This window comes from Xenopus laevis, chromosome 4S (assembly GCF_017654675.1).
Source record: "Xenopus laevis strain J_2021 chromosome 4S, Xenopus_laevis_v10.1, whole genome shotgun sequence".
Classification (NCBI taxonomy): domain Eukaryota; kingdom Metazoa; phylum Chordata; class Amphibia; order Anura; family Pipidae; genus Xenopus; species Xenopus laevis.
In genome coordinates, this window is record NC_054378.1 from 42,895,086 (window position 1) to 42,915,658 (window position 20,573).

At 42.9% G+C, this 20,573-nt stretch overlaps 1 protein-coding gene across 1 annotated transcript in view; it reads right to left on the reverse strand.

Annotated features, from left to right (window-relative positions):
• The window catches only part of terf2.S (telomeric repeat binding factor 2 S homeolog), a 125,802-nt gene that overhangs the window by 80,181 nt on the left and 25,048 nt on the right, over positions 1 to 20,573 (reverse strand). The window contains exon 2 of the mRNA XM_041561176.1: positions 13,718 to 13,790. The gene's annotated coding sequence lies outside the window, so the exon portion shown is untranslated. The remainder of the gene's footprint in view (positions 1 to 13,717; positions 13,791 to 20,573) is intronic.

Consider the following 20,573-nt stretch of genomic DNA (forward strand, 5'->3'; position numbering starts at 1 on the left):
CTGTCCCGTCTGATAGCCTCGCTCGACTGTAATGTGGGGAAGAAGGCATACCTCATTACGGAAGACAGACAGTAGTGCCTGTTGCTCGGAGTATGAAGGATGAGGGGTATCACTGCTCTATTGAGGGGTAAAGCCAGGCTTTATCAATCAGGGTGTCCCTCCCAACATGCAATGAGTTAAACAGCTGAGCATTCTGTGCCCCTTCACTAGTACGCAACTCAGAAGTTCATAAAAAACAATTACTCATCAAACACATTGATTCCAATCACTCCTTTATACAAACAACATGCTACAACTGACCCTACTATGTATGAATGTGATAGGATCCTTAGATTGTAAGCTCTCCCTGTGGGGCAGGGACTGATGTGAATGACGTATAATCTGCGTAATGCACTGCGTAAAATGTGACGGCGCTATAGAAATAAGAAGAGGAAGCCAGACCACATGAGAAAATAATCACGATGGAACGTCTGAAGAATGGAAGATAGGATTTTTTTTGATGATTTCATACTTTGTAAGGTAAAAATCCTTTAAAAATGAATGTGATAGGATCCTTAGATTGTAAGCTCTCCTCGTGGGGCAGGGACTTATGTGAATGATGTAAACTCTCTGGAAACCACTGACAAGCCAGAAGCTAAGCTCTTCGCTACTGTCCCGTCTGATAGCCTCGCTCGACTGTAATGTGGGGAAGAAGGCATACCTCATTACGGAAGACAGACAGTAGTGCCTGTTTGCTCGGAGTATGAAGGATGAGGGGTATCACTGCTCTATTGAGGGGTAAAGCCAGGCTTTATCAATCAGGGTGTCCCTCCCAACATGCAATGAGTTAAACAGCTGAGCATTCTGTGCACCTTCACTAGTACGCAACTCAGAAGTTATTAAAAAAACAATTACTCAATCATCCACATTGATTCCAATCACTCCATTATACAAACAACATGCTACAATTGACCCTACTATGTATGAATGTGATAGGATCCTTAGATTGTAAGCTCTCCCTGTGGGGCAGGGACTGATGTGAATGACGTATAATCTGCGTAATGCACTGCGTAAAATGTGACGGCGCTATAGAAATAAGAAGAGGAAGCCAGACCACATGAGAAAATAATCACGATGGAACGTCTGAAGAATGGAAGATAGGATTTTTTTTGATGATTTCATACTTTGTAAGGTAAAAATCCTTTAAAAATGAATGTGATAGGATCCTTAGATTGTAAGCTCTCCTCGTGGGGCAGGGACTTATGTGAATGATGTAAACTCTCTGGAAACCACTGACAAGCCAGAAGCTAAGCTCTTCGCTACTGTCCCGTCTGATAGCCTCGCTCGACTGTAATGTGGGGAAGAAGGCATACCTCATTACGGAAGACAGACAGTAGTGCCTGTTTGCTCGGAGTATGAAGGATGAGGGGTATCACTGCTCTATTGAGGGGTAAAGCCAGGCTTTATCAATCAGGGTGTCCCTCCCAACATGCAATGAGTTAAACAGCTGAGCATTCTGTGCACCTTCACTAGTACGCAACTCAGAAGTTATTAAAAAAACAATTACTCAATCATCCACATTGATTCCAATCACTCCATTATACAAACAACATGCTACAATTGACCCTACTATGTATGAATGTGATAGGAAGCTCAGATTGTAAGCTCCCGTGGGGCAGGGACAGATGAGACTGATGTATAATCTGTGTAATGCACTGCGTAAAATGTGACGCGCTATAGAAATAAGAAGAGGAAGCCAGACCACATGAGAAAATAATCACGATCGAACATCTGAAGAATGGAAGATAGGATTTTTTTTTAATGATTTCATACCTTGTAAGGTAAAAAATCCTTTAAAAATGAATGTGATAGGATCCTTAGATTGTAAGCTCTCCTCGTGGGGCAGGGACTTATGTGAATGATGTAAACTCTCTGGAAACCAATGCGTAGTATGTGTGTGAGAGCCATATGATTAACATATAACTGACTTTACTGTGAATGAACATGAGAGGAATCTCAGATTGTAAGCTCCCGTGGGGCAGGGACAGATGAGACTGATGTATAATCTGTGTAATGCACTGCGTAAAATGTGACGGCGCTATAGAAATAAGAAGAGGAAGCCAGACCACATGAGAAAATAATCACGATGGAACGTCTGAAGAATGGAAGATAGGATTTTTTTTTTTAATGATTTCATACCTTGTAAGGTAAAAAATCCTGCAAAACTGAATGTGATAGGATCCTTAGATTGTAAGCTCTCCTCGTTGGGTTGGGACTTATGTGAATAATGTAAACTCTCTAGAAACCACTGACAAGCCAGAAGCTAAGCTCTTCGCTACTGTCCCGTCTGATAGCCTCGCTCGACTGTAATGTGGGGAAGAAGGCATACCTCATTACGGAAGACAGACAGTAGTGCCTGTTTGCTCGGAGTATGAAGGATGAGGGGTATCACTGCTCTATTGAGGGGTAAAGCCAGGCTTTATCAATCAGGGTGTCCCTCCCAACATGCAATGAGTTAAACAGCTGAGCATTCTGTGCACCTTCACTAGTACGCAACTCAGAAGTTATTAAAAAAACAATTACTCAATCATCCACATTGATTCCAATCACTCCATTATACAAACAACATGCTACAATTGACCCTACTATGTATGAATGTGATAGGATCCTTAGATTGTAAGCTCTCCCTGGGGCAGGGACTGATGTGAATGACGTATAATCTGCGTAATGCACTGCGTAAAATGTGACGGCGCTATAGAAATAAGAAGAGGAAGCCAGACCACATGAGAAAATAATCACGATGGAACGTCTGAAGAATGGAAGATAGGATTTTTTTTGATGATTTCATACTTTGTAAGGTAAAAATCCTTTAAAAATGAATGTGATAGGATCCTTAGATTGTAAGCTCTCCTCGTGGGGCAGGGACTTATGTGAATGATGTAAACTCTCTGGAAACCACTGACAAGCCAGAAGCTAAGCTCTTCGCTACTGTCCCGTCTGATAGCCTCGCTCGACTGTAATGTGGGGAAGAAGGCATACCTCATTACGGAAGACAGACAGTAGTGCCTGTTTGCTCGGAGTATGAAGGATGAGGGGTATCACTGCTCTATTGAGGGGTAAAGCCAGGCTTTATCAATCAGGGTGTCCCTCCCAACATGCAATGAGTTAAACAGCTGAGCATTCTGTGCACCTTCACTAGTACGCAACTCAGAAGTTATTAAAAAAACAATTACTCAATCATCCACATTGATTCCAATCACTCCATTATACAAACAACATGCTACAATTGACCCTACTATGTATGAATGTGATAGGATCCTTAGATTGTAAGCTCTCCCTGTGGGCAGGGACTGATGTGAATGATGTAAACTCTGGAAACCAATGCGTAGTGTGTGTGTGAGAGCCATATGATTAACATATAACTGACCTTACTGTGAATGAACATGATAGGAAGCTCAGATTGTAAGCTCCCGTGGGGCAGGGACAGATGAGACTGATGTATAATCTGTGTAATGCACTGCGTAAAATGTGACGCGCTATAGAAATAAGAAGAGGAAGCCAGACCACATGAGAAAATAATCACGATCGAACATCTGAAGAATGGAAGATAGGATTTTTTTTAATGATTTCATACCTTGTAAGGTAAAAAATCCTTTAAAAATGAATGTGATAGGATCCTTAGATTGTAAGCTCTCCTCGTGGGGCAGGGACTGTATGTGATGATTAAACTCTCTGGAAACCAATGCGTAGTATGTGTGTGAGAGCCATATGATTAACATATAACTGACCTTACTGTGAATGAACATGAGAGGAAGCTCAGATTGTAAGCTCCCGTGGGGCAGGACAGATGAGACTGATGTATAATCTGTGTAATGCACTGCGTAAACCTGTGACGGCGCTTTAGAAATAAGAAGAGGAAGCCAGACCACATGAGAAAATAATCACGATGGAACGTCTGAAGAACGGAAGGTAGGATTTTTTTTTTAATGATTTCATACTTGTAAAGTAAAAAAATCCTGCAAAACTGAATGTGATAGGATCCTTAGATTGTAAGCTCTCCTCGTTGGGTTGGGACTTATGTGAATAATGTAAACTCTCCTAGAAACCACTGACAAGCCAGAAGCTAAGCTCTTCGCTACTGTCCCGTCTGATAGCCTCGCTCGACTGTAATGGTGGGGAAGAAGGCATACCTCATTACGGAAGACAGACAGATAGTGGCCTGTTCACTCGGAGTATGAAGGATGAGGGGTATCACTGCTCTATTGAGGGGTAAAGCCAGGCTTATCAATCAGGGTGTCCCTCCCAACATGCAATGAGTTAAACAACTTAGCATTCTGTGCATCTTCACCTAGTACGCAACTCAGGCAGTTCATAAAAAACAATCACTCCATCATCCACATTGATTCTAATCACTCCTTTATACAACCCACATGCTACAAACTGACCTTCTAGGTATGAATGTGATAGGATACTTAGATTGTAAGCTCTCCTCGTGGGGCAGGGACTTATGTGAATGATGTAAACTCTCTGGAAACCACTGACAAGCCAGAAGCTAAGCTCTTCGCTACTGTCCCGTCTGATAGCCTCGCTCGACTGTAAATGTGGGGAAGAAGGCATACCGTCATTACGGAAGACAGACAGTAGTGCCTGTTTGCTCGGAGTATGGAAGGATGAGGGGTATCACTGCTCTATTGAGGGGGTAAAGCCAGGCTTTATCAATCAGGGTGTCCCTCCCAACATGCAATGAGTTAAACAGCTGACCATTCTGTGCACCTTCACTAGTACGCAACTCAGAAGTTATTAAAAAAACAATTACTCAATCATCCACATTGATTCCAATCACTCCATTATACAAAGAACATGCTTACAATTGACCCTACTATGTATGAATGTGATAGGATCCTTAGATTGTAAGCTCCTCCCTGTGGGGCAGGGACTGATGTGAATGACGTATAATCTGCGTAATGCACTGCGTAAAATGTGACGGCGCTATAGAAATAAGAAAGAGGAAGCCAGACCACATGAGAAATAATCACGATGGAACGTCTGAAGGATGGAAGATAGGATTTTTTTTGATGATTTCATACTTTGTAAGGTAAAAATCCTTTAAAAATGAATGTGATAGGATCCTTAGATTGTAAGCTCTTCCTCGTGGGGCAGGGACTTATGTGAATGATGTAAACTCTCTGGAAACTACTGACAAGCCAGAGCTAAGCTCTTCGCTACTGTCCCGTCTGATAGCCTCGCTCGACTGTAATGTGGGGAAGAAGGCATACCTCATTACGGAAGACAGACAGTAGTGCCTGTTCGCTCTGGAGTAGTGAAGGAATGAGGGGTATCACTGCTCTATTGAGGGGTAAAGCCAGGCTTTATCAATCAGGGTGTCCCTCCCAACATTGCCAATGAGTTAAACAGCTGAGCATTCTGTGCCCCTTCACTAGTTACGCAACTCAGAAGTTCATAAAAAACCAATTACTCATTCAAACCATTGATTCCAATCACTCCATTTATAAAACAACATGCTACAACTTGACCCCTACTATGTATGAATGTGATAGGGATCCTTAGATTGTAAGCTCTCCCTGTGGGGCAGGGACTGATGTGAATGACGTATAATCTGCCGTAATGCACTGCGAAAATGTGACGGCGCTATAGAAATAAGAAGAGGAAGCCAGACCACATGAGAAAATAATCACGATGGAACGTCTGAAGAATGGAAGATAGGATTTTTTTGATGATTTCATACTTTGTAAGGGTAAAAATCCTTTAAAAAATGAATGTGATAGGATCCTTAGATTGGTAAGCTCTCCTCGTGGGGCAGGGACTTATGTGAATGATGTAAACTCTCTGGAAACCACTGACAAGCCAGAAGCTAAGCTCTTCGCTACTGTCCCGTCTGATAGCCTCGCTCGACTGTAATGTGGGGAAGAAGGCATACCTCATTACGGAAGACAGACAGTAGTGCCTGTTTCACTCGGAGTATGAAGGGATGAGGGGTATCACTGCTCTATTGAGGGGTAAAGCCAGGCTTTATCAATCAGGGTGTCCTCCCAACATGCAATGCAGTTAAACAGCTGAGCATTCTGTGCCCCTTCACTAGTAACGCAACTCAGAAGTTCATAAAAACAATTACTCAATCAAACCACATTGATTCCAATCACTCCATTTATACAACAACATGCTACAACTGACCCTACTATGTATGAATGTGAAGGAATCTTAGATTGTAAGCCTCTCCCTGTGGGGCAGGGACAGATGAGACTGATGTATAATCTGTGTAATGCACTGCGTAAAATGTGACGGGCGCTATAGAAATAAGAAGAGGAAGCCAGACCACATGAGAAAATAATCACGATGGAACGTCTGAAGAATGGAAGATACGATTTTTTTTTGATGATTTCATACCTTTGTAAGGTAAAAATCCTTTAAAAACTTAATGTGATAGGTATCCTTAGATTGTAAGCTCTCCTCGTGGGGCAGGGACTTATGTGAATTGATGTAAACTCTTCTGGAAACCACTGACAAGCCAGAAGCTAAGCTCTTCGCTACTGTCCCGTCTGATAGCCTCGCTCGACTGTAATGTGGGGAAGAAGGCATACCTCATTACGGAAGACAGACAGTAGTGCCTGTTCACTCGGAGTATGAAGGATGAGGGGTATCACTGCTCTATTGAGGGGTAAAGCCAGGCTTTATCAATCAGGGTGTCCCTCCCAACATGCAATGAGTTAAACAGCTGAGCATTCTGTGCACCTTCACTAGTACGCAACTCAGAAGTTATTAAAAAAACAATTACTCAATCATCCACATTGATTCCATCACTCCATTATACAAACAACATTGCTTACAATTGACCACTACTTATGTATGAATGTGATAGGATCCTTTAGATTGTAAGCTCATCCCTGGTGGGGCAGGGACTGATTGCTGAATGACGTTATAATCTGCGTAATGCACCTGCCGTAAAATGTGACTGGCGCTTATATGAAATAAGAAGAGGAAGCCATACCACATGAGAAATAGGATACTTAGATTGTTAAGCTCTCCTCGTGGGCAGGGACTTATGTGAATGATGTAAACTCTCTGGAAACCACTGACAAGCCAGAAGCTAAGCTCTTCGCTACTGTCCCGTCTGATAGCCTCAGCTCGACTGTAATGTGGGGAAGAAGGCATACCTCATTACGGAAGACAGACAGTAGTGCCTGTTCGCTCGGAGTATGAAGGATGAGGGGTATCACTGCTCTATTGAGGGGGTAAAGCCAGGCTTTATCAATCAGGGTGTCCCTCCCAACATGCAATGAGTTAAACAGCTGACCATTCTGTGCACCTTCACTAGTACGCAACTCAGAAGTTATTAAAAAAACAATTACTCAATCATCCACATTGATTCCAATCACTCCATTATACAAACAACATGCTACAATTGACCCTACTATGTATGAATGTGATAGGATCCTTAGATTGTAAGCTCTCCCTGTGGGGCAGGGACCGATGTGAATGACGTATAATCTGCGTAATGCACTGCGTAAAATGTGACGGCGCTATAGAAATAAGAAGAGGAAGCCAGACCACATGAGAAAATAATCACGATGGAACGTCTGAAGAATGGAAGATAGGATTTTTTTGATGATTTCATACTTTGTAAGGTAAAAATCCTTTAAAAATGAATGTGATAGGATCCTTAGATTGTAAGCTCTCCTCGTGGGGCAGGGACTTATGTGAATGATGTAAACTCTCTGGAAACCACTGACAAGCCAGAAGCTAAGCTCTTCGCTACTGTCCCGTCTGATAGCCTCGCTCGACTGTAATGTGGGGAAGAAGGCATACCTCCATTACGGAAGACAGACTGTAGTGCCTGTTTGCTCGGAGTATTGAAGGATGAGGGGTATCACTGCCTCTATTGAGGGGTAAAGCCAGGCTTTATCAATCAGGGTGTCCCTCCCTACATGCAATGAGTTAAACAGCTGAGCATTCTGTGCACCTTCACTAGTACGCAACTCAGAAGTTATTAAAAAAACAATTACTCAATCATCCACATTGATTCCAATCACTCCATTATACAAACAACATGCTACAATTGACCCTACTATGTATGAATGTGATAGGATCCTTAGATTGTAAGCTCTCCCTGTGGGGCAGGGACTGATGTGAATGACGTATAATCTGCGTAATGCACTGCGTAAAATGTGACGGCGCTATAGAAATAAGAAGAGGAAGCCAGACCACATGAGAAAATAATCACGATGGAACGTCTGAAGAATGGAAGATAGGATTTTTTTTTGATGATTTCATACTTTGTAAGGTAAAAATCCTTTAAAAATGAATGTGGATAGGATCCTTAGATTGTAAGCTCTCCTCGTGGGGCAGGGACTTATGTGAATGATGTAAACTCTCTGGAAACCACTGACAAGCCAGAAGCTAAGCTCTTCGCTACTGTCCCGTCTGATAGCCTCGCTCGACTGTAATGTGGGGAAGAAGGCATACCTCATTACGGAAGACAGACAGTAGTGCCTGTTCACTTCGGAGTATGAAAGGATGAGGGGTATCCACTGCTCTATTGAGGGGTAAAGCCAGGCTTTATCAATCAGGGTGTCCTCCCAACATGCAATGAGTTAAACAACTTAGCATTCTGTGCATCTTCAACTAGTACGCAACGCAGCAGTTCATAAAAAACAATCACTCCATCATCCACATTGATTCTAATCACTCCTTTATACAACCCACATGCTACAAATGACCCTTCTAGTCTTAGAATGTGATAGGATCCTAGATTGTAAGCTCTCCTCGTGGGGCAGGGACTTATGTGAATGATGTAAACTCTCTGGAAACCACTGACAAGCCAGAAGCTAAGCTCTTCGCTACTGTCCCGTCTGATAGCCTCGCTCGACTGTAATGTGGGGAAGAAGGCCATACCTCATTACGGAAGACAGACAGTAGTGCCTGTTTGCTCGGAGTATGAAGGATGAGGGGTATCACTGCTCTATTGAGGGGTAAAGCCAGGCTTTATCAATCAGGGTGTCCCTCCCAACATGCAATGAGTTAAACAACTTAGCATTCTGTGCATCTTCACCTAGTACGCAACTCAGCAGTTCATAAAAAACAATCACTGCATCATCCACATTGATTCTTATCACTCCTTTATACAACCCACATGCTACAACTGACCCTTCTAGGTATGAATGTGATAGGATCCTTAGATTGTAAGCTCTCCCTGTGGGGCAGGGACTAATGTGAATGATGTAAACTCTCTTGAAAACCACTGACAAGCCAGAAGCTAAGCTCTTCGCTACTGTCCCGTCTGATAGCCTCGCTCGACTGTAATGTGGGGAAGAAGGCATACCTCATTACGGAAGACAGACAGTAGTGCCTGTTTGCTCGGAGTATGAAGGATGAGAGGTATCACTGCTCTATTGAGGGGTAAAGCCAAGGCTTTATCAATCAGGGTGTCCCTCCCAACATGCAATGAGTTAAACAGCTGAGCATTCTGTGCACCTTCACTAGTACGCAACTCAGAAGTTATTAAAAAAACAATTACTCAATCATCCACATTGATTCCAATCACTCCATTATACAAACAACATGCTACAATTGACCCTACTATGTATGAATGTGATAGGATCCTTAGATTGTAAGCTCTCCCTGTAGGGCAGGGACTGATGTGAATGATGTAAACTCTGGAAACCAATGCGTAGTGTGTGTGTGAGAGCCATATGATTAACATATAACTGACCTTACTGTGAATGAACATGATAGGAAGCTCAGATTGTAAGCTCCCGTGGGGCAGGGACAGATGAGACTGATGTATTATCTGTGTAATGCACTGCGTAAAATGTGACGCGCTATAGAAATAAGAAGAGGAAGCCAGACCACATGAGAAAATAATCACGATCGAACATCTGAAGAATGGAAGATAGGATTTTTTTTAATGATTTCATACCTTGTAAGGTAAAAAATCCTTTAAAAATGAATGTGATAGGATCCTTAGATTGTAAGCTCTCCTCGTGGGGCAGGGACTTATGTGAATGATGTAAACTCTCTGGAAACCAATGCGTAGTATGTGTGTGAGAGCCATATGATTAACATATAACTGACTTTACTGTGAATGAACATGAGAGGAATCTCAGATTGTAAGCTCCCGTGGGGCAGGGACAGATGAGACTGATGTATAATCTGTGTAATGCACTGCGTAAAATGTGACGGCGCTATAGAAATAAGAAGAGGAAGCCAGACCACATGAGTATATAATCACGATGGAACGTCTGAAGAACGAAAGGTAGGATTTTTTTTTTAATGATTTCATACCTTGTAAAGTAAAAAAATCCTGCAAAACTGAATGTGATAGGATCCTTAGATTGTAAGCTCTCCTCGTTGGGTTGGAACTTATGTGAATAATGTAAACTCTCTAGAAACCACTGACAAGCCAGAAGCTAAGCTCTTCGCTACTGTCCCGTCTGATAGCCTCGCTCGACTGTAATGTGGGGAAGAAGGCATACCTCATTACGGAAGACAGACTGTAGTGCCTGTTCACTCGGAGTATGAAGGATGAGGGGTATCACTGCTCTATTGAGGGGTAAAGCTAGGCTTTATCAATCAGGGTGTCCCTCCCAACATGCAATGAGTTAAACAACTTAGCATTCTGTGCATCTTCACCTAGTACGCAACTCAGCAGTTCATAAAAAACAATCACTCCATCATCCACATTGATTCTAATCACTCCTTTATACAACCCACATGCTAGAACTGACCCTTCTAGGTATGAATGTGATAGGATCCTTAGATTGTAAGCTCTCCCTGTGGGGCAGGGACTAATGTGAATGATGTAAACTCTCTTGAAACCACTGACAAGCCAGAAGCTAAGCTCTTCGCTACTGTCCCGTCTGATAGCCTCGCTCGACTGTAATGTGGGGAAGAAGGCATACCTCATTACGGAAGACAGACAGTAGTGCCTGTTTGCTCGGAGCATGAAGGATGAGGGGTATCACTGCTCTATTGAGGGGTAAAGCCAGGCTTTATCAATCAGGGTGTCCCTCCCAACATGCAATGAGTTAAACAGCTGAGCATTCTGTGCACCTTCACTAGTACGCATTTCAGAAGTTCATAAAAAACAATTACTCAATCAACCACATTGATTCCAATCACTCCATTATACAAACAACATGCTACAACTGACCCTACTATGTATGAATGTGATAGGAATCTTAGATTGTAAGATCTGCCTGTGGGGTAGGGACTGATGTGAATGACGTATAATCTGTGTAATGCACTGCGTAAAATGTGACGGCGCTATAGAAATAAGAAGAGGAAGCCAGACCACATGAGAAAATAATCACGATGGAACGTCTGAAGAACGGAAGATAGGATTTTTTTTTAATGATTTCATACCTTGAAAGGTAAAAAATCCTTTAAAAATGAATGTGATAGGATCCTTAGATTGTAAGCTCTCCTCGTGGGGCAGGGACTTATGTGAATGATGTAAACTCTCTGGAAACCACTGACAAGCCAGAAGCTAAGCTCTTCGCTATTGTCCCGTCTGATAGCCTCGCTCGACTGTAATGTGGGGAAGAAGGCATACCTCATTACGGAAGACAGACAGTAGTGCCTGTTCCCTCGGAGTATGAAGGATGAGGGGTATCACTGCTCTATTGAGGGGTAAAGCCAGGCTTTATCAATCAGGGTGTCCCTCCCAACATGCAATGAGTTAAATAACTTAGCATTCTGTGCACCTTCACTAGTATGCAACTCAGAAGTTCATAAAAAACAATTACTCAATAATCCACATTGATTCCAATCACTCCTTTATACAAACAACATGCTACAACTGACCCTACTATGTATGAATGTGATAGGATCCTTAGATTGTAAGCTCTCCCTGTGGGGCAGGGACTGATGTGAATGATGCAAACTCTCTGGAAACCAATGCGTAGTGTGTGTGTGTGTGAGAGCCATATGATTAACATATAACTGACCTTACTGTAAATGAACATGATAGGAAGCTCAGATTGTAAACTCCTGTGGGGCAGGGACAGATGAGACTGACGTATAATCTGTGTAATGCACTGCGTAAAATGTGACGGCGCTATAGAAATAAGAAGAGGAAGCCAGACCACATGAGAAAATAATCACGATGGAACGTCTGAAGAATGGAAGATAGGATTTTTTTTAATGATTTCATACCTTGTAAAGTAAAAAATCCTTTAAAAATGAATGTGATAGGATCCTTAGATTGTAAACTCTCCTCGTCGGGTAGGGACTTATGTGAATGATGTAAACTCTCTAGAAACCACTGACAAGCCAGAAGCTAAGCTCTTCGCTACTGTCCCGTCTGATAGCCTCGCTCGACTGTAATGTGGGGAAGAAGGCATACCTCATTACGGAAGACAGACAGTAGTGCCTGTTTGCTCGGAGCATGAAGGATGAGGGGTATCACTGCTCTATTGAGGGGTAAAGCCAGGCTTTATCAATCAGGGTGTCCCTCCCAACATGCAATGAGTTAAACAACTTAGCATTCTGTGCATCTTCACCTAGTACGCAACTCAGCAGTTCATAAATAACAATCACTCCATCATCCACATTGATTCCAATCACTCCTTTATACAACCCACATGCTACCAATTGACCCTTCTAGGTATGAATGTGATAGGATCCTTAGATTGTAAGCTCTCCCTGTGGGGCAGGGACTTATGTGAATGATGTAAACTCTCTGGTACCACAGGACTCTCAGAGGGAAAGTAACACAAGACCCAGTGACACAATTTGAGACCCTGGTAATAGATTCTAGCCCTCCAACACTCATAGTTTCAATTAAACTACAATTATAAATGCTTTAAGGTTTAATCTCAAACCTACTTATGCTGTGAACTGGGAAAAAAAGCTAGGGACATCATTCTCTGAAGCAGCCTGGCAGAAGCCTTTTATATTAACACATACTGTAAGATGAATTTAGCAACCAAAACACAAGAGATCAATTTCAGAATTCTTTTGAGATGGTATCTATGCCCGTTCATACTAAAACTAATGTATCTAGTGGCCATATGCTGGCATTAAACCATTCTAAACATCTAAAACAGGCCCTGTGAATAGATCTACCCTACACTACTAGTCTTAGTATTAACCTTACCTGGCCCCATATGCACTAGCAAATAAGGGGTTGCCAGGTTTGCATTATAGTAAGCTAGGGCCCCAGACACTAGAAATCTGTATAGCTTGCTTCAATGATAGAATTGAAGGAGGAAATAAGAACCATAACCTCAGTACATGGCACCCAGGATCAACACAGCTACCTGGGCTGCATGGACTCTATGCAAGGGAATATAAAAGGGACACCTCATCTTAACAGAGGCAGTGACAATGTTTTTTCTTTTTTCTACTCACAGGGTTGGTACAGGATAATTTTGGTTCATGTTTGTGCACACTCACTCAATGTTAACATTACATTTTTCACAATTACACCCAGTGTGTGCTGCACTGCTGTACTTTTCTTTTCATTATGCGTGCTTCCTTGTAGTTCAACTACAACTTCAAGCAGAAACTTGCACAACTGATATAATTTTTGCACCCTCTTCAGAAGGCTAATACAGGCTTCAATAAAATACATTTGTTCAACTATTTTACTTTCTGGATAACTTCAGGATGCTTATTTGTTACAAAACACACATACAGTAGATACATACAGTAGATATACCAGTGCACTGCATAAGTACTATCTATTAAGGTAAATAGTTCCTAGACTATTGCTGCTTACATATGGTAGAAAGCAATCCAGCGTATATATCCACTCCAATAACTCTTGCATTCTCACATTTTCAGGTCCAGTTCTGAAAGATAAAAAAAGGTCAAACCTGCAGATAAACAAAATGACAAATTCTCACATATAGTTAATAGCTTTTGAGGGTGAGGTCCTTACCAGCACCCCTGGTCTTCTAGCCCTCAGCTCTATTATAATTTTCTGAGGAACTCTGACCCTCACCACTGATTGCCAATTTCTGTCCCCTCCATTGGCCCCTTATTCATTGCCCTCACCACTTGTCCCTCATTTTTAGCCATCTCCATCTGCTCCTATTCTTGGCCCTCACCATTGGCCCCCTAACTCTGGGTCTCTAAATGCTGATCTCTTCATCAGTCTATGGCCTTCACCTCGAATCCCTTCATTAAGCCCTCCCCAATAACCCCCTCCCCCATTTTTCTTGCCCCTAAATTTTGCCATAGCCTAGGTCTACCATTTCCATTAGCAACTATTTCTGACCCTCTCCATCAACCCCTAACTTAGGCACCATTGCTCCCCCATTTATGATAAGCTACATCTGACCCTTTCTTTCAGCCCTATCTTTGGTCCTCACCACCACCCCCCCCCATTTCTGTCCTTCTCCAATCAGCCCCTTACTTTGACAGTCACCATTACTGGCCCTCACCACCAGCCAATTATTTTTGTCTCTTTAAATTGGCTCTTTACCCACAGTCCTCCATATTGGACAATACTCAAGTATACTAGAAAATCATATAAACATTAAATACACCCAATAAGCTGGTTTTGCTTCCAATAAGGATTAATTATATCTAAGTTTGGATCAAGTATCAGGTACTGTTGGGGGGGCGGAGCTTGACAGCTCACAAGATGGACGCAGATTAAATGCGCTCCGACTAACCGAGACCATCTCCTGCTAGCTACGACAGGCACATTAGCACAGGGGTGAGCAAAACCCGTGGACTTGAAGCGTTCATTCATGGGACAGAAAAAGAACCCAAAAAAGGAAACCAAAAAGGTTACCGCTTACTTTGCACAGCGATCACATTCTCCTCCACGGGGCTCACCCCCGCCATTTTGGAACAGAGGCCGTGAGATCCTTCGCCTACGCAGATGGCCATGCCCTCCTCGGAGGTCGATGCGGCTCCTGCTTCAGCCACAAGAAATAAAAGAGATGCTGATGGAGTTAAGAACAACACTCCAGGGAGACCTGAAACAACTGGCGACGGATCTCAGAAGAGAAATCCACGATATTGGCGAGCGTACAGCCCACATAGAGGAAAAGTTGGGAGAGTTTGCCGAGGCCCACAATGATCTCGTGGAATCCTGTACAACAGTGCAAACTGAAGCCGACGCACTCTGAGACAAGGTAAATGACCTCGAAGACAGATCACGTAGAAATAACTTGCGACTGAGCGGTGTACCGGAGGCAGTTCAGGCTACTGACCTAGAGACTTACTTTACAGGCCTACTCTAGGCAATAATGCCAGACGCTCATGCATTGGTACTCTCTATAGACCGCATACATAGAATCCCAGGGATGTTATTGTGAGACTTCTGTTTTTCCAAACCAAGGATAAATTATTGGCCTCTGCCAGACAAAAGGAGAACTGGCCGCCACCTTATCAACAGATTGAGGTCTACTCAGATCTTTCCAAAGCCACGCTTTTGAAATGCAAGGCATTCCAGGAGATTACAGTTTTACTCCGCCAACACAGTATACCTTACCGTTGGGGTACCCGGTGAAACTTATAATTCTCCGCAATGGGACACCGACTACATTTTCGTCCACGACGAAGCAAAGAAGGTGCTTGCTCGATGGAACATCCCTATCCCGCCTGCGGAACAACGCCGCACCAGGAGAGACTCACCTCACCCCACACCCAGCAAAGTCTCTAAAATATGGAACACTATTCCTAATGGCTAATACGAGTATGGATCACTGTCCTGTCTTCTCAACGATGATACCTGGTAATACAATCCAGAAATGGGTTCTCAATAGATCTCTTGGTTATGTTACCCTATTATTCATTCTACGTTAGCCCACCCCCAAGACTCCTACGACAAGGATCGAGGAGTCACTTTCGGTGGTCCCTCCTATGGATACCACCTACAACCAGCAACAGTTAGGCAAAAGTATTTTTTCATTGCCATGGTTATTTGAAGTTTAAGTCTAGTTTACTTTGTTTTGTTCAGCTATCACTCACTATTTCTCACGATGTGTTTGTAAAATGTACTTATTCTTTGCTGTTTGACATTACCCCAGGGGCATAGGCGGCTACCTCGACACTGGTACGCTTCTACTCTTTAAATGCCAGCGGATTGAACTCCCCTCACAAATGTAACCAGGCATTACACGATGCCTTTCGCGTGAGAGCTGATGTTTTGTGTTATCAAGAAACGCATTTTTGCAAACTTAAACCACCATCATTCCTCAATAAGAAATTTCCTCACAGCTTTCATGCCTACTCACCTAACAAAACCAAAGGAGTTTCCATCCTCATAAGCGCTAAAGTGCCATCGCGGGTGTCTAAGGTGGTCGTCGACCCCTCGGGCCGATATTTGCTATTACAATGTAGACTGGGTAACACTGATTTCACGATAATTAACATTTTATGCCCCGAATGACCACCAAGTCCGTTTTCTATCAGCCACTCTAACGAACTAGCGCAGCACAAAAGGGCAGGTGTATAGTTGCAGGGGATTTTAATGCAACACCAGACCCCCACCATAGATGTCTTAGGACCGCCACATTCTCGACTCCCACATCTTCCTATACCCAGGCGAAAAATTTAGAGAAACCCGGCACTATCAAGCCCTTATAGATGTTTGGAGAGCTAAACACCCGGGAGACCGGGAATTTACCTATTATTCCCCTAGACACGCCACCCACACGAGAATAGATCTTATTCTAGCAGATCCCCAAACGACAACACAAATTTCCAAAACCTGGATAGGCCTCAGAACCTGGTCAGATCATGCCCTGTGTGTGTGGAGCTTTGGCCAGACTACAATAAACGGGGTATTAGTTCCTGGAGACTTAACGAATCGTTACATAATAAGGCAGACTTTAAACAAACGATAGAAGATAAAAATTAAGCAATACTTCCAAGAGAATGCACAGCCTGATATGGACCCCCAAAACCTATGGTTGGCACATAAAGCGGTTTATTCGGGGTGAAATAATCTCCTTAGCCAAAAGATATAGATCCCAGGGTACAATCTACAAATCCTACTAGAGCAGCAACTTCACGACTTGCAACGTCAATTTCTGACTCCAACCTATCCCCGAAGTCCAACAACAGCTGTCTGAGACTAGAACCAAGCTAAATGATCTTTCATTTGCCAAACACAACATAGATTGAAATTATTGAAACGATACTACTACACTACAGGCAATAAGGCTAATAAAACTCCTAGTCTCACAATTAAAACATAGACAGGCTAAGGCACGGATAGCTTCTATTTCGACCCCCCAGGCCAAATTAACGGACCCTAAGAATATAGCTGACCACTTTGCTTCCTATTATTCTAAATTATATAATTTATAAAACGACCCCTCAGAATCCCAACCCACACGAGAGACAATCCGCCAATATGTCAAAGATGTCCGCCTTACATTAAACCTCAGTTTCTCTTGGCCCACATAGTGACGATCCCGAAACCAGGCAAATCTCCAGACTTATGCCAAAATTATCGCCCTATTGAATACTGACCTGAAACTTTATGCCAAGATTCTAGCATCCAGACTTGCTAATGTACTTCCATCCTTAATCGATAATGACCAGGTGGGTTTTATTCTGGGGAGACAGGGATCAGACAACACCAGAAGGTTTCAATCTTTATCGCACATAATCAAACAGACCAAACAACCCACAGTCCTTCTTTCTTTGGATGCTGAGAAGGCGTTCGACAGGGTCCACTGGTTATATATGCGAGAGACTCTCAAACATTTTGCATTCAGCCCCTCTATTCTACACCATCTGCCAAAGTTCATATTTCGGGACCCTCTCGGACGCCTTCCACATCACCAACGGCACTCGCCAGGGGTGCCCACTTTCGCCTCTTATATTTGCTCTTATGGTTGAACCACTGGCCCATGTAATCAGATTAAACCCAGATATTAATGGCCTAGTTACCCAAGCAGGGGCCCACAAAATTGGACTCTTTGCCGACGATATTTCATTGGCATTAACCAACCCAACAGTAACCATTCCAAATGTTCTGCGCTGCCTTCAAATGTTCCAACAGGTCTCCTGGTACAAAATAAATACTTCTAAGACACAAGCACTACCCTTAAACATTCCACAGCCCACCTTGGATGCTCTCAAACAATCAATTAACTTGAATGGCGTGATTCTTATGTTACCTATTTAGGGGTTAAGCTGCCAAAAAATCCTGATGATATTTACAAGTTGAACTACAACCACTGTTGCACAAGGTAATCCAGGACTGTACTAAGTGGCGCACTGAACATATCTCATGGCTTGGCCGCATAGTGGCAACCAAAATGGATCTTCTCCCTCAGATTTTATACCTATTCAGAACACTTCAAATCTCTCTGCCCCCCACATACCTCCAAACCTTGCAACGAACGATTAATAGGTTCATATGGCAAGACAAACATCCCAGGATTAAATTCCAAATCACCCAGTACCCTAGGACCTCCGGGGGTCTTGGTATAACTAACATTAAGGCTTATCACACTGCTACGGTACTGAAATCGGCTATCCGAATGCATGCCCCATCAGGACACAAAAAATAGGTCGATCTGGAATCGGGTTATGCGGACAACCACCAGCTTACACAATATTTCTGGCTCAACAAAACTTCTAGGCCCTCCATCAACCTACTCCTGGCCACCTCCAGGTATACCTTACAAATATGGCACCATATGGCTACCAGACTTCATTTTGGGTCATTCCCCTCTCCGTTGTTTCCACTTTCAGCTTTACCTAAACTTATTCCACAGATTCGGATATCATCTTGGCTGGAAGCTGGAATCGTACAACTCCAAGACTTGTATTTTTCTAATTCCCTAGAATCATTTCAGAGACTATCTGACAAATATTCTTTAACTCCGCGAGATAACTATACTTACCTTCAAATTACACACTGGCTCCTTTCCCAAAATAAGGACTATAAAAAGAGTCGACTCAAAACTAATATGGAATACCTATGCAACAAAGCGTGGCATGGGAAACGACTTATTTCAGAATATTATAAGCAAGTGTTGGCCCAAAACCTAGATAATAAGTTGCCATATATGATCAGATGGGAGCAGGACCTCCAAAACTTATACTATACAGCAATGGCGGAATGTACTGACTGCACCACAAGGAGCAACCAAATGCACCAATCACAGAGAGGCCCATATCAAGCTGATTTATAGGTGGCATCTCACCCCAGACAAGCTGGCAAGAATTGTATCGACTTACCCTAAAAATTGCTGGAGAGGGTGCGGACAAGAGGGCACCTTACTGCATATGTGGTGGAACTGCCACATAATCTCGACCTTTTGGCAACACATCTTTCAATTGCTCTCTCAACTGCTCAAACAGCATCTTCCTATGGTCCCGGAAGTGGCCCTGCTACAAATCTACCTGATACGAATAGCCAAGAGCACTAGGAAATTGATGTTTCATGTTTTCAACTCCACTACCACCCTCATAGCCAAATACTGGAAGACTGCTACGACTCCTACGTTGCTGGAATGCATAGCCCAAATTAACCTTAGAGGTAACTTGAGAGAGGGGCGGCAGAGAGAATAACACTTTGGATTTGCATCTTGAAATCTGGGTGACTGGTTCACTTTATGGATACTTATACCCAACCTTAATAGACTCTTGAGGGTATAATAACACATTGTGCTTTTTCTTTCCCATTTTTTCTGTCCTGTAATAGCTGACGTGTTTACTTGTTTGATGTTGGTTTTATATGCAATTATACTTATCGGATCGTGATGTCAACTACCTGCGAGAAGCAAAAAAATCCCTATTTCCCCTAAGGTTCTCTCCTGGTGATAATTGCCCAGTGTTGGCTGGAGGGGTCGGCAGCTCTCCCAATAATAGCAACACAGGCTAGTGTAGCGGGGATAACCCTGTTAAACGTGCAGGGGTTATCACTAGCCTTTTGTGTTTGGCAAATTTCTGTGTAACTACCTGCGAGAAAGCATAACACTCTGCTGTCATATATGTTATTGCATGTCTATTTCTCTTTCTCAAATATTGCAAATAAAACTGAAGTTTTAAAAAAACAAGTATCAGGTACTGTTTAATAATTACAGAGAAAATTAAAGCATTTTTAAAATTTGGATTAATTTGGATTATTTTGGATAAAACTATGGGAGACTGACTTTCCGTAATTCTGAGCTTTCTGGATAATGGGTTTCTGGACAACGGATCCCATACCTGTATCATGTATATCCAGATGATCAGGCATCATGGTTCCCTGACCAAAAACCTTGCCCACAATCTGCTCCAAGACACAGACTAGCAAGTTCACTAAGATGCGAAGTTGCGCCAGGCGCAACTTCGCCGCACTTCGCCAGGCGTAGTTTCGCCAGGGCTCCGCAAATTCACTAAAATCCGAAGTTGCGCACAGGGGTAGCATAAGGTTGCGAAGTTGCACTAGCGTTGATTCGCTATATAAAGCGAAGTTACGCTAGCGAAGGCTAATTTGCATACGGCGCGAAATTCAAATTTCAATGGAGGAACACGTATCTGCACTACAAATGCCTAGAAAACCTTCAAATCAGCAAATAAAAATTTTATTTTGCCCTACACATGTGCCCACTATCTAGGTAAGTTGCCATGAGTCAGGAAATGTAGGGGGAGCAAGGGAGCCCCAAAAAATT